At 49.4% G+C, this 15,746-nt stretch overlaps 1 protein-coding gene across 1 annotated transcript in view; it reads left to right on the top strand.

The window, feature by feature from the left end:
- Positions 1-9,831: 9,831 nt before the first annotated feature.
- CELF3 (CUGBP Elav-like family member 3) overlaps positions 9,832-15,746 on the top strand; it is a 106,034-nt gene continuing 100,119 nt past the window's right edge. Inside the window, exon 1 of the mRNA XM_082275649.1 lies at positions 9,832-10,006. The gene's annotated coding sequence lies outside the window, so the exon portion shown is untranslated. The remainder of the gene's footprint in view (positions 10,007-15,746) is intronic.

The following is a 15,746-nucleotide window of genomic DNA, read 5'->3' as shown; positions in this document are numbered from 1 at the left end:
TTTTTAAATCAAAAAAAAAAATGTAAAATGATATATACACTGTGCACACTTGTCCAAATGTGTTCACTTTTCAAGTCCCTTAAGTATATATATATATAGAATTGTTTTTTTTTTTTTTCTAAATCAATAAAAAGAAAAAACATATCTATAAAAAATATAAAATAAAATACAATGGTGTGGGGAAATCTGGACACATGCATGTTGCAACCTCCGTGTTAAAAAGTGCAACAGCGCAAATAGGCCCTAAAAGGAACACGCACATTACCGCACGCATTACCACAGCGCAGGGTAATGCGCAGTACATGTGTTGACTCGGCGCTGCGATTTGGAGTTGAGTGCAGAGGATGATGGGAGAGCGTCTCTGAGTGATGGCCAATCGGGGATGGCGGATTAACCATCTTCAATAGACATCATGCATTTAAACCTGGAATTACGGAGATCAATTAGCAGGAGGAGGAATCGATGGCAGAGGATCTGTATTTACACATTCTATTGTCTGCCGGAGATCCTCCGATCTATACCGGTAATGCAGTGCCGGGACTTCATACAGGCCATCTGTCAAGAACCTTCACTCCGACCCCACTCCGGAAGTTAAATCCTCCCTCCATCCTCTAGGTGTACCGCCTCCCCCCCCCTGGACTGAAATCCTCCCTCCATCCTCTGGGTGTACAGGCTCCTCCCCCTGGACTGAAATCCTCCCTCCATACTCCAGGTGTACCGGCTCCTCCCCCTGGACTGAAATCCTCCCTCCATCCTCTAGGTGTACCGCCTCCCCCCCCCTGGACTGAAATCCTCCCTCCATCCTCTAGGTGTACCGCCTCCCCCCCCCTGGACTGAAATCCTCCCTCCATCCTCTGGGTGTACCGGCTTCTCCTCATGGACTGAAATCCTCCCTCCATCCTCCGGGTGTACCGGCTCCTCCTCCTGGACTGAGATCCTCCCTCCATCCTCTGGGTGTACCGCCTCCCCCCCCTGGACTGAAATCATTCCTCCATCCTCTGGGTGTACCGGCTCCTCCCCCTGGACTGAAATCCTCCCTCCATACTCCGGGTGTCTTGGCTCCTCCCCTGGACTGAAATCCTCCCTCCATCCTCAGGTGTACCTGCTCCTCCCCCTGGACTGAAATCCTCCCTCCATCCTTCGGGTGTACCGCCTCCACCCCCTGGACTGAAATCCTCCCTCCATCCTCAGGTGTACCTGCTCCTCCCCCTGGACTGAAATCCTCCCTCCATCCTCAGGGTGTATCGGCTCCACCCCCTGGACTGAAATCCTCCCTCCATCCTCAGGTGTACCGGCTCCTCCCCTTGGACTGAAATCCTCCCTCCATCCTCTGGGTGTACCGCCTCCTCCCCCTGGACTGAAATCCTCCCTCCATCCTCAGGTGTACAGGCTCCTCCCCCTGGACTGAAATCCTCCCTCCATCCTCAGGGTGTATCGGCTCCACCCCCTGGACTGAAATCCTCCCTCCATCCTCAGGTGTACCGGCTCCTCCCCTTGGACTGAAATCCTCCCTCCATCCTCTGGGTGTACCGCCTCCTCCCCCTGGACTGAAATCCTCCCTCCATCCTCTGGGTGTCCTGGCTCCTCCCCTTGGACTAAAATGTCTTCCTCTGATTTCACCGCACACTGCAAGCTTCCCATAATGTGCATCAAAAACTGCAGCAGAGCCCCGCCCCATTTTCTGACTGGAGAATGTCCAGCCCCTGGCTCCACCCCCTTTCATTCATTGGATTTCAGTGCAGTCATGAAGTCATCACATGTGGGCATTACCTATGCGCATACAGCCCACCTAGGAACGCCCACTCCTCCAGACTGACTCCTGCCAATCAAGGCATTTTGATATTTGCATAACTCCTCCCACTGCTTGCAACAAGCTGCGAGCTCTTCCTTTTCAGTCATTGGATTTCAGTTCTTCCAATCATGGAGGCTCAGTATAGAATGTGGGCTTTACCTATGCAAATACACGCCCACTCCTGCTTTAAAAAAAATACACGCCCACTCCTCCAGACTAACACCCGCCCATCAAGGCATTATGATATTTGCATAACTCCTCCTCCTGCTGGCATCAGGACTGAGGGCTCTTGAGAGGAGTACTGAGGCGGGGTGCTGTGATGTTTTCAGTAAGCTATGTACTGCCCCCTGCTGGCTCCTCCCACCATCCCATGATCTGCCTGCATTGCATAGAGAAGCACAGGGATCCAGTGATGACCTCACCGGGTATAAAATAAGACGTGTAATTAAAACAGGTTTTATTTAAAAATGTTATTAACATGTTGATGAGGGGGGGAGGGGGAACCAGGGAAGGCAACATACAAACAATATGCATTGTGTGGAGCAACCAACCAGATTTGGGGAAATGGCGGGCCCTGGGTATTATCAATGATCCGGATTTACACCCGATAGAGTTCAGAGGTCACACATCTAGAACACACAGCACACCTCGGGTGCACTCGTGTGAACGGGCCCGACACGCCGGGTGTCGCTCGGCCTTTCCATCCCCCGAAGTGAGCGTTATATTCTACAAACATCAGAAGTCTCCACGTTCGGCTTCATCTTCTGGTTTGGGGGGGGGGGGGTCATCTGGTTTGGGGGGGGGTCATCGTCTGGTTGGGGGCGGCTCATCTGGTTGGGGGCGGCTCATCTTCTGGTTGGGGGCGGCTCATCTACTGGTTTGGGGGGGGGGGTCATCTTCTGGTTGGGGGCGGCTCATCTACTGGTTTGGGGGGGGGTCATCTTCTGGTTGGGGGCGGCTCATCTACTGGTTTGGGGGGGGTCATCTTCTGGTTGGGGGCGGCTCATCTGGTTGGGGGCGGCTCATCTGGTTGGGGGCGGCTCATCTTCTGGTTGGGGGCTGCTCATCTGGTTGGGGGCGGCTCATCTTCTGGTTGGGGGCGGCTCATCTACTGGTTTGGGGGGGGGGGGTCATCTTCTGGTTGGGGGCAGCTCATCTACTGGTTTGGGGGGGGGGGTCATCTTCTGGTTGGGGGCGGTTCATCTTCTGGTTGGGGGCGGTTCATCTTCTGGTTGGGGGCGGCTCATCTTCTGGTTGGGGGCGGCTCATCTGGTTGGGGGCGGCTCATCTACTGATTTGGGGGGGGGGGTCATCTTCTGGTTGGGGGCGGCTCATCTTCTCCCGGATCGTCGCTGCCAACGTCGGGTCTGTGAAATAATCTGAAAAGCAAAATCATTGGTCAGCGCTCTCTGTGCTCCGCCTAAATCCCGCCCCCTGCTAAAGTGGACCACTGAACAAATAAATTCCCGACATAATATACATCTCCCAAAAAATGTCAGTGACTCCGCCCAGGCTGAGATGATGTCATCAGTCTGCTGCAGGCAGGAGGCGGCATTTCCTCAGTCTCCCCTCCCCCAGTGATCAGACTGTACATTGTAACTTTGTAGAAGGGGGAGGAGGCATTTCCTCAGTCTCCCCTCCCCCAGTGATCAGACTGTACATTGTAACCTTGTAGGAGGAGGAGGCATTTCCTCAGTCTCTCCTCCCCCGGTGATCAGACTGTACATTGTAACCTTGTAGGAGGAGGAGGCATTTCCTCAGTCTCCCCTCCCCCAGTGATCAGACTGTGCATTGTAACTTTGTAGAAGGAGGGGAGGCATTTCCTCAGTCTCCCCTCCCCCAGTGATCAGACTGTACATTGTAACCTTGTAGAAGGGGGAGGAGACATTTCCTCAGTCTCCCCTCCCCCAGTGATCAGACTGTACATTGTAACTTTGTAGAAGGGGGAGGAGGCATTTCCTCAGTCTCCCCTCCCCCAGTGATCAGACTGTACATTGTAACTTTGTAGAAGGGGGAGGAGGCATTTCCTCAGTCTCCCCTCCCCCAGTGATCAGACTGTACATTGTAACTTTGTAGAAGGGGGAGGAGGCATTTCCTCAGTCTCCCCTCCCCCAGTGATCAGACTGTACATTGTAACTTTGTAGCAAGTCACAAGGCGAGAGGCTTCATGTTATAGGCATGGGTGAATTTTGCCCGCTCTCTGGCAGGCTGGGGGTTAACATCATGTAATATGGATGAAAAGGGTGAGGGGCGTTCTGTGGAAGAGACGGGTGAAGTGCCGTTTGACATTTATGGAGTGAACAGGTAGAAATGGGACTAATACCCCCCATGCCTGGCTCACACGGGGTTAATGCCTCCTTGTACCCGCACCGATGGGGGTGAATGCCACCTGGACTCTGGTGCTTGCAGGGTTACTGCCGGCTGCTCCCTGGTACAGCTGGGGTTAACGTTGGGTGCTGGGAAAGGCGCTCTCTTCTCGCTCTCGTCGCCATGGTAACAGGTGCCTGTGCGTTCCCATATAACCGCATTACATGCCTATAATATGATTTAATAAGGGGCCCCTATTGGATCTTCTGGGGCCGTCTGGTTTCTGTCAGCAGGCGCAGCTCGTCACCAGCTGGAGTCACCCTTGGTCGGGGGGGGGGGGGGGGGGTCGGTCAGATACGGCCTGAGGAAAGACCCCGGCTGCGGTCAGGACCTCCCAGAAAGGTGATTTACTGACGCCTGTAACACGCAACGTCAGTTATTTCCTTCGTAGGTCTCCAGGGACAATTATCCAGATGCAACGACCACTCCCCCCCATCCCCCCACCCGCGCTCTGTACAGTGTGCCAGTGCAGTCACCCCCAAATTTGATGGGAGCATGTGATCGTCATCATTAGTATTAATTCTAGTCATGTGACCCATCCCCCATCTCTCTATAATTGGCACATTATCTAACACCATGTTCCAAATATAAAGCCATTCACGTCACCTTCTCTCCTTCTGCGTTCCTAATCTTTTTTAATGACCATCCTTTCAGGATTTGCTCGCATCCTTCCAGCCCCGCCCTCTTTTCAATTTTTTTTATAGGGTCTGACAGCACCACTCTTGTCTGTCCAGGGACTCATACCATTGGATCTAATGCCTCTTTACATTGGAGCAAATAGGACTATTGGACTATCTACAGCCCTGACAAAAGTGGATATCTGACCACAAAACATGTCGGCTTCCTCTCCTAATTTTTTGTCACGTCCTGATAGTCTTACCTACAGCCCTGACGAAGGGGGATATCTGACCCTGAAACATGTCGGTTCTTTCTTTTAATTTTTTGTCACATCCTTATAGTCTTACCTACAGCCCTGACGAAGGGGGATATCTAACCCCGAAACATGTTGGCTCCCTCTTTTAATTTTTTGTCACATCCTGATAGTCTTACCTACAGCCCTGACGAAGGGGGATATCTGACCCAAAAACATGTCAGCTTCCTTTCCTAAATTTTTGGTCACATTCCAATAGCCTTATCTACAGCCTTGACAAAGAGGGATATCTGACCCTGAAACATGTCAGCCTCCTCTCCTAATTTTTTGTCACCTCCTGATATTCTTACCTACTGCCCTGACAAAGGGGGATATCTGACCCCGAAACATGTTGGCTCCCTCTCCTAATTTTTTGTCACGCCCTGATAGTCTTACCTACTACCCTGACAAAGGGGGATATCTGACCCTGAAACATGTCAGCTTCCTCTCCTAATTTTTTTGTCACGTCCTGATAGTCTTACCTACTGCCCTGACGAAGGCGGGATATGTAACCCCAAAAAATTTTAGATTCCTCTCCTAATTTTTTGTCACGTTCCGATAGTCTTACCTACAGTCCTGATGAAGGGAGATATCTGACCCTGAAACAGGTCTGCTTCTTCTCCTAATTTTTTCTCACATTCCAATAGTCTTATATGCAACCCTGATGAAAGGGGATATCTAACCTTGAAACATGTCGGTCTCCTCTCCTAATTTTTTGTCTCGTCCTGATAGTCTTACCTACTGCCCTAACGAAGGGGGCTATCTGACCCCAAACATGTCGGATTCCTCTCCTAATTTTTTGTCACGTTCTGATAGTCTTACCTACAGCCCTGATGAAGGGGGATATCTGACCCCGAAACATGTCGGATTCCTCTCCTAATTTTATGTCACATTCCGATAGTCTTACCTACTGCCTTGACGAAGGGAGATATCTGACCCTGAAACATGTCGACTTCCTCTCCTAATTCCTTGTCACTTGCAATTAAGACTTGAGTGGGGTGCTTTCATCCTTATTTCCATTTTTTCAGACTACTCCAGGGACCCCCAAGGTGCCCTGGTTGATAGAGCGCTGCCTATACAGTTTTGATTTTAGGCCCCCTCTGAGAACCCAATCCCTGACAAAAGGGGGTGTCTGACCCCGAAACATGTTCGCTTCTACCCATTTCTTGCCACATACAAAAAAAGATTTGAGGAGCGCTCTCATCTTTCTTTACATTCTTCATACCATTCCTGGGACCCCAAAGGCACCCTGGTTGACAGCGCTGCTTATACAATTTTCGTTTTAGACCCCCATATATAATAATCTGAGCCCTAATGATCTACAGCCTTGACGAAGGGAGATATCTGACCCCAAAACGTGTCGGCTTCTCATTTCTTGTCAGAAGCAGTAATGACTGGAGGGGCACTGTTATCCTTGTTTATATTCTTCCGGGCACTCCAGGGCTCCCCTAAAGTACCCCAGTTGTCCAAGCGCTGCCTATACAGTTCTGATTTTAGGTCCCCTCTGAGAATCTCAGCCTTGAAGAAAGGCGGTGTCTGACCCCGAAACACGTCAGCTTCTCCTAATTTAATGTCAGATGCAGTAACAACCTGAGGGGCGCTCTCATTCTTGTTTACATTCTTCAAACCAGTCCAGTGCCCCCCCCCCTCCCCCAAGGTACCCTGCCTATAGTGAGCTCATGGATGAGATTGCCCCTACCTGATAAGCCGTGCACAGTTCAGTCTACAGCAACCTCAGGGAAACTGAGTCATATTAGGAAGGAAATAATTGAGACATGAGGTGTAGATGCCTAGAAGGTCTATGGAAGAACTAAGAAGAGCACCCAATGATCTCCAAATGGGCCTGGCTGCTATTGAACCCGGCCTGCTACTCCATCAATGGCCGACGGGCACACTGTCTGAGCGTCGAACCAGGAAGATGGGCGATTGCCCAATTTTTCAGGAACAGCAGACCCCCCCCCCCCCACCTCCCAGTCATAATTCCTGTGTTATTAGACAGCAAAGGGCAATCAATATTTACCCAGCAGCTACTCCATTCCAAGCAATCCTGACTGACGATGAAAAAGGAGCTGCTACACCAAACACATAGCGGGTTCTAGCCGGACAAATCACTGCCATTCCTTTTCCCGCTTCTTCTTCTGGCTCCGAATGTTCTCCGGATCTAGGAAAAGTTGAAGCACGATGGCGGAAAGCAGACAAATGACCAAAAAGAGGAAAAAACTGAATTACGCCAAGTTACCACCATTACCCCAATGCTGCCCTCCACTGGAGCTTTCTTCTTCTGGGTCACAACCCCAGGACTTCTCCCATGCTGCACTTCTCTGGAGCTCTCCTCTTCTGGGTCACCACGTCCCAGTCACAACCCCAGGACTTCTCCCATGCTGCACTTCTCTGGAGCTCTCTTCTTCTGGGTCACCACTTCCCAGTCACAACCCCAGGACTTCTCCCATGCTGCACTTCTCTGGAGCTCTCCTCTTCTGGGTCACCACTTCCCAGTCACAACCCCAGGACTTCTCCCATGCTGCACTTCTCTGGAGCTCTCCTCTTCTGAGTCACCACTTCCCAGTCACAACCCCATGCTGCCCTTCACTGGTTCCTTCTTTTCCGCAGGTCAACACTTCCCAATCACACCTCCAGGACTTCTCCCATGTTGCACTCCTCCAGATGTCTCTCTCTCACCCCAAGGACGTCTCCTTAGCCGCCTTTCTTCTTTGGATCTCTCTTTCTCCAGGTCACCTTTTCCTAACTACAACCTCAGGACGTCTCTCATGCTGCCCTCCTTTTCTGGATTTCTCTTCCTCTAGGTCGCCAATTCCCAATTCACACCTCCAGGATTTCCCCCATACTGCACCCCTCTAGATTTGTCTTTCTCTGGGTCACCATTTAACAATTACCCCCCCAAGGATGTCTCCCATGCTGCTCTCCTTCTCTGGATCTCTCTTCCTTTGGGTTACCACTCCCCAGTGACACCTCCAGACTTCTCCCAATCTGCACCCCTCTAGATTTGTCTTCCTCCGGGTCACCATTTAACAATTACCCCCCGAAGGATGTCTCCCATGCTACTCTCCTCTGGATCTCTCTTCCTCTGGGTTACCACTCCCCAGTGACACCTCCAGACTTCTCCCAATCTGCACCCCTCTAGATTTGTCTTCCTCCGGGTCACCATTTAACAATTACCCCCCAAGGATGTCTCTCATGCTACTCTCCTTCTCTGGATCTCTCTTCCTCTGGGTTACCACTCCCCAGTGACACCTCCAGACTTCTCCCATGCTGCCCCCTCTAGATTTGTCTTTCTCTGGGACACCATTTAACAATTACCCCCCAAGGATGTCTCCCATGCTGCTCTCCTTCTCTGGATCTCTCGTCCTCTGGGCTACCACTCCCAAGTCACACCTCCAGACTTTTCCCATGCTGCACTCCTCCAGATTGCTCTTCTTATGGGTCACAATTTCCCAACCACACCCCAAGGACATCTCCAATGCCTCCTTCCTTCTCTAGATCCTCCTTCCTCCAAGTCACCACTTTCCAATCACAACCCCAGGACTTCTCCCATGCTGCTCTCATCTGAATCTCTCTTCCTCCAGGTCACCCCTTCTTAATTACAACCCAAGGACTTCTCCCATGCTGTCCTCCTCTGGATCTCTCTTCCTCCAGGTAACAAATTCCCAATCACAACTCCAAGGACTTCTCTATTGCTGCTCTCCTCTGGATCTCACTTCCTGCAGGTCATCACTTCCTAATTACAACCTCAAGACTTCTCCCATGCTGCCCTTTTCTAAATCTGTCTTCTTCTGGTTCACCATTTCCAAATCATACCCCAAGGACTTCTCAATAGCTGCCCTCCTCTTAATCACTCTTCCTTCAGGTCACCACTTCCCAATCACAACCCTACAACTTCTCCCATGCTGCTCTCCTCTGGATCTCTCTTCCTCCAGGTCACCACTTCCCAATCACAACCCTAGAACTTCTCCCATGCTGCTCTCCTCTGGATCTCTCTTCCTCCAGGTAACAAATTCCCAATCACAACCCCAGAACTTCTCTCATGCTGTTCTCCTCTGGATCTCTCTTCCTCCAGGTCACCACTTCCCAATCACAACTCCAAGGACTTCTCTATTGCTGCTCTCCTCTGGATCTCACTTCCTCCATGTCACCCCTTCCCAATTACAACCTCAGGACTTCTCCCATGCTGCTCTCCTCTGGATCTCTCTTTCCAGTCACACCTCCAAGACTTTTGCAATGCTGCTTCCTTCTCTGGGACTTTTCCCCTCAGGTTACTATTTCTCATTCACACCTCCATACTTCTCCTATACGGCTTCTTTTACCTCGTACTTCTCACTGACCTCGGAATTTGGCACTCACACGCCCATAGTTTCACGGCCACAAAACTACTCCAGTCATGTCGTACCTCTAGCACTCATCACCATTCCATTTAGACTGTAAGCTCTTGGGGCAGGACTCACATCAGTACCTTCTTAATTCTCATTCCCTATCCCAGTCTTATAGTTTTGCTGGCACTATTTATCCTCCAGACATGGAGAAGGCCATACACACTCCAGTCAGTCAGTGTCCACGCTGGGATCTGACTCTGGGACCCCAATGCAGAACCGCATGGCTCTCCTGGATGTGCGCCTGCACACGCCCACCGGACGCCGTGTTTATCCTGCCCGCCGTCTCCTACACAGAGCCCAGAGCTGTGTTCTGCCAGTAATTGAATTCATTAAGGTTAACATCCGCCTTCCTCGCCGGGCTCAGACGGAGAGATGTCTATTTTTTCCACTCGCCGGCCTTCCCTGCGGACGTGAATATAATACCCACCCAGCGCCCATGTCTCCTAGCCGGGAGGACTTAACTGTGTCTCTGCCAGGGAGGTCCTTGGGCTGTGTAAGGTCATCTGCAAGGAAATTGGTCACGGCTGGGCTTCTGGAGGAACCTTACCGGTAAATTAGACTCAACCTGGATCACCAATATTTCTAATAAGCTTGAATGTCATTTTCAGTCCCTTTTTCTTAATATAATGCCTGGTGATTCGTCATGAAGGTCCTTGCTCCTGTTATAGGGTGACAACGCTCTGTCCCTGACTCCCATTGTGCTTCAGGGTTGTCACACGGGCTTCCAAATGGAGCTCTTTCAACACACATTGCACAGACATGGTCCACTGTTGTCACAGCCAGGAAACCGCCCTGAGAAATGCCATGCAGCCGTCACTGACAATGCCGGGACAAGATCATCTAGAGCCCAGGGCGAACACGCCAACCTGAGCCCCGCCCCCAAGATGTATGATAACCATGTGTCAGCACAAATCCCCCCACAAAACCATGGAGCACTAATCTGCATGATTACCCCCGAAGCATAAATTCCCCCTCCTCCCATAGTGGATAAATGTCTTTTTATGACTGACACCTTAAGAATTCCCTTCAATGTAACTAAGGGGCCAAGCCAAACCCCCTGGAAAACACCCCCACACCACAATCCCCCCCCAACCCAATGATTTGGACCAGTGCACAAAGCAAGGTCTATAAAGACATGAATGAGTGAGTTTGGGGTGGAGGAACTTGACTGTCCTGACCTCAACCCCATAGAACACCTTTGGGATGAATTAGAGCAGAGACTGCGAGTCAGGACTTCTCATCCAACATCAGTGCCTGACCTCACAAATGCATTTCTGGAAGAATGGTGAAACATTCCCATAGACACTCCTAAACCTTGTGGACGGCCTTCCCAGAAGAGTTGAAGCTGTTATAGCTGCAAAGAGCGGAGCCAACTCAATATTGAACCCTACGGACTAAGACTGGGATGCCATTAAAGTTCATGTGTGTGTAAAGGCCGGCGTCCCAATACTTTTGGTAATATATATATATCATTTTTTTTTTACTAGCCACTTGCTGACCGGCCCATAGTAAAAATACATCCTTACTTTGACGTTAAATCCCAGGGTATGGCAGCTGCCAAAACCCTGGTATTATTTTTGACTATGGCCGGTTTTCTTTTTTAATAAATTTCTGGTCCCGGGGGGGCGGATCACTTCTAGAAGCGGTGGGATGCCCCTCTCACCACTTCACGGTCGTTCCCGGGCTTACGTGACCCATCGGTAAAGCCTGGGAGCGATCCGATGCAGCCGTTAGCTGGGTATGAGTAAGGCCAAGATGGCCGCCACTCATCTCTATGCCCTTGGAGGACTGGAGCGACGTCTGACCTCACTTCTGGTTCCTGGGCCATAGTAAATATTTTTTTTGTTAAAGCATTTTTTTTTTGTGATCTTTTGCTTTAAAAAGGTAAATGAGAGATTTGGGGTCTTTTTGACCCCAGATCTCTCCTTAAAGGGGACCTGTCATCTTTTTTTCTATTATAAGAGATGTTTTCATTCCTTATACGCCACTCGTCTCTTAGACGCCACTCATCTCTATGCCCTTGGAGGACCGGAGCGATGTCTGACCTCACTTCTGGTTCCTGGGCCATAGTACATTTTTTTTTTTTTTGTTAAAGCGACAGTTCAAAAAACTTTTTTTTTATCTTTTTCTATTAAAAGGTAAATGAGAGATTTGGGGTCTTTTTGACCCCAAGATCTCTCCTTAAAGGGGACCTTTCATCCTTATTTCTATTATAAGGGATATTTACATTCCTTATACGCCACTCGTCTCTTAGACGCCACTCATCTCTATGCCCTTGGAGGACTGGAGCGACATCTGACCTCATAGTAAATATTTTTTTTGTTAAAGCATTTTTTTTTTTTTTGTGATCTTTTGCTTTTAAAAAGGTAAATGAGAGATTTGGGGTCTTTTTGACCCCCAGATCTCTCCTTAAAGGGGTCCTGTAATACTTTTTTCTATTATAAGGGATATTTACATTGCTTATACGCCAATCGTCTCTTAGACGCCACTCATCTCTATACCCTTGGAGGACTGGAGCGACTTCTGACCTCACTTCTGGCTCCTGGGCCATAGTAAATATTTTGTTTGTTAAAGCATTTTTTTTTTTTTTGTAATCTTTTGCTTTTAAAAGGTAAATGAGAGATTTGGGGTCTTCTTTGACCCCAGATCTCTCCTTAAAGGGGGCCTGTCATCCTTATTTCTATTATAAGGGATGTTTACATTCCTTATAATAGGAATAAAAGTGATTAAAAAATAAATAAATAAAAGAGACAGTGTAAAAATAAAATGTAAAATAAATAAGATAAAAAAAATGTAAAGCGCCCCGTCCCTCCGCGCTCGCGCGCAGAAGCGAACGCATACTTAAGTCGCACACCCATATGTAAACCACACATGTGAGGTATCGCAGCGATCGTTAGAGCGTGAGCAATAATTCCAGCACTAGAACTCCTCTGTAACTCTATGCTGGTAACATGTAAAAAAAATGTAAAATGTCGCCTATGGAGATGTTTAAGTGCCGTAATTTGTTGCCACGAGTGTGCGCAATTTTAAAGTGTGACATGTTAGGTATCTATTTACTCGCCGTAATATCATCTTTTATATGTTACCAAAAAAATTGGGATAAATATTGTGTTTAGTTTAATTGATTAAAGTGTGTTTTTAAAAAAAAGAAATTGCGCAAATACGGTGCAACATAAAATATTGCAGCAATCTCCATTTTATTCTCTAGGGTCTCTGCTAAATAAAAAACAATGATAATTGGGGGTTCCAAGTAATTTTCTAGCAAAAAAATACAGATTTAAACTTTTAAAGAAAAAGTTCCAGAAAGGGCGTGGTCAGCAAGCGGTAGAACTGTAATGATGTAAGACGGACTCTTCAGATTCTTGCCTAGGCCCAGCCATGACCGGTTCTCTTGAACCCGCCGTTGACACAGATGATAACCCCCTCGCTCACAGCTCTAACTTACATTCTGATGAAATATCAGCACACACTTGTCAGCGAGATTAATTTCCCAGACGTCTCCCATTTCTTAATTACTTTTTGTTTGCGATCTTAATAAACTTTTCATTCCTGCCGGGGACGAGCGCGCCTTCTGTGACTCCGATTCCGAGCAGAGCCTTAGTTAAGACTGAGATTGGATGGAGGGAACTTTCCGACGAATGCTGTTTGTAGTGGAAACAATTTAATGTGCCGTTATTAGAAAGGTTTACTCTTGTTTCCTGTCCCGGTGACACCAGGATAACAGAGGATGTGGGTGTCACCAGAACAGGAAGACAAGGTGAGCATTTAAATCCTGAGGGATGTTCTAAACCTTCCCCTGATGTGATTTTTTGCTGTCTCTGTCCCCATCAGAGGGATATCCAGTCTCCTCCTGTTCTTGTGACACCCTGTCATTGGGACAGGAAGTGAGGGAAAGTCTCCCCAATGAACAGTCAAGCAGAGTGCTGGAGACCAGTGAATGATGGTGGAGAGTTCTGAAGACCAGTGAATGATGGTGGAGAGTTCTGGAGACCAGTGAATGATAGTGGAGTGTTTGGAACCCAGCGAATGATGGTGGAGAGTTCTGGAGAGCAGTGAATGATGGTGGAGACTTCTGGGGACCAGTGAATGATAGTGGAGTGTTTGGAACCCAGCGAATGATGGTGGAGAGTTCTGGAGAGCAGTGAACAATTGGTAAGAATGCTGGAGACCAGCGAATGAAGGTGGAGAGTTCTGGAGACCACCGAATGATGGTGGAGAGTTCTGGAGACCAGCGAATGATGGTGGAGAGTTCTGGAGACCAGCGAATGATAGTGGAGTGTTTGGAACCCAGCGAATGATGGTGGAGAGTTCTGGAGAGCAGTGAATGATGGTGGAGACTTCTGGGGACCAGTGAATGATAGTGGAGTGTTTGGAACCCAGCGAATGATGGTGGAGAGTTCTGGAGAGCAGTGAATGATGGTGGAGACTTCTGGGGACCAGTGAATGATAGTGGAGTGTTTGGAACCCAGCGAATGATGGTGGAGAGTTCTGGAGAGCAGTGAACAATTGGTAAGAATGCTGGAGACCAGCGAATGAAGGTGGAGAGTTCTGGAGACCAACGAATGATGGTGGAGAGTTCTGGAGACCAGCGAATGATGGTGGAGAGTTCTGGAGACCAGCGAATGATAGTGGAGTGTTTGGAACCCAGCGAATGATGGTGGAGAGTTCTGGAGAGCAGTGAATGATGGTGGAGACTTCTGGGGACCAGTGAATGATAGTGGAGTGTTTGGAACCCAGCGAATGATGGTGGAGAGTTTTGGAGAGCAGTGAACAATTGGTAAGAATGCTGGAGACCAGCGAATGAAGGTGGAGAGTTCTGGAGACCAACGAATGATGGTGGAGAGTTCTGGAGATCAACGAATGATGGTGGAGAGTTCTGGAGACCAACGAATGATGGTGGAGAGTTCTGGAGAGCAGTGAATGATGGTGGAGACTTCTGGGGACCAGTGAATGATAGTGGAGTGTTTGGAACCCAGCGAATGATGGTGGAGAGTTCTGGAGAGCAGTGAACAATTGGTAAGAATGCTGGAGACCAGCGAATGAAGGTGGAGAGTTCTGGAGACCAACGAATGATGGTGGAGAGTTCTGGAGACCAGCGAATGATGGTGGAGAGTTCTGGAGACCAGCGAATGATAGTGGAGTGTTTGGAACCCAGCGAATGATGGTGGAGAGTTCTGGAGAGCAGTGAATGATGGTGGAGACTTCTGGGGACCAGTGAATGATAGTGGAGTGTTTGGAACCCAGCGAATGATGGTGGAGAGTTCTGGAGAGCAGTGAACAATTGGTAAGAATGCTGGAGACCAGCGAATGAAGGTGGAGAGTTCTGGAGACCAACGAATGATGGTGGAGAGTTCTGGAGATCAACGAATGATGGTGGAGAGTTCTGGAGACCAACGAATGATGGTGGAGAGTTCTGGAGACCAGCGAATGATGGTGGAGAGTTCTGGAGACCAGCGAATGATGGTGGAGAGTTCTGGAGACCAGCGAATGATGGTGGAGAGTTCTGGAGACCAGCGAATGATGGTTGAGAGTTCTGGAGACCAGCGAATGATGGTGGAGAGTTCTGGAGACCAGCGAATGATGGTGGAGAGTGCTAGGAACCAGTGGAGGATCCAAGAGAGTGCAGGAGGCAGGAACGATCAGGGAGAGTGCTGGAGAACAGAGAACAATCAAAGAATGAACAGTCGGGGAGAGTACTGCACACTAATGAAGAATCAGGGAGAGTGCTGCACACTAATGAATGGTCAGGGAGAGTGCTGCACACCAATGAACATTCGGACAGAGTGCTGCACACCAATGAGCGGTCAGAGAGAGTGCTGCACACCAATAAATGGTCGGGGAGAGTTCTACACACGAATGAACGGTCAGGGAGAGTGCTGCACACTAATGAACGGTCTGGGTGAGCGCTGCACACAAATGAACAGTCTGGGAGAGCGCTGCACACCAACGAACGGTCTGGGAGAGCGCTGCACACCAACGAACGGTCTGGGAGAGACTGCTGCACACCAACGAACGGTCTGGGAGAGTGGTGCACACCAACGAACGGTCTGGGAGAGTGCTGCACACCAACGAACGGTCTGGGAGAGTGCTGCACACCAACGAACGGTCTGGGAGAGTGTTGCACACCAACGAACGGTCTGGGAGAGTGTTGCACACCAACGAACGGTCTGGGAGAGTGCTGCACACCAACGAACGGTCTGGGAGAGTGCTGCACACCAACGAACGGTCTGGGAGAGTGCTGCACACCAACGAACGGTCTGGGTGAGCGCTGCACACCAACGAACGGTCT

Source organism: Pelophylax lessonae (genome assembly GCF_965119305.1).
Source record: "Pelophylax lessonae genome assembly, chromosome: 13".
Taxonomy (NCBI): Eukaryota; Metazoa; Chordata; class Amphibia; order Anura; family Ranidae; genus Pelophylax; species Pelophylax lessonae.
This window is presented reverse-complemented; position numbering and strand designations above follow the sequence as displayed.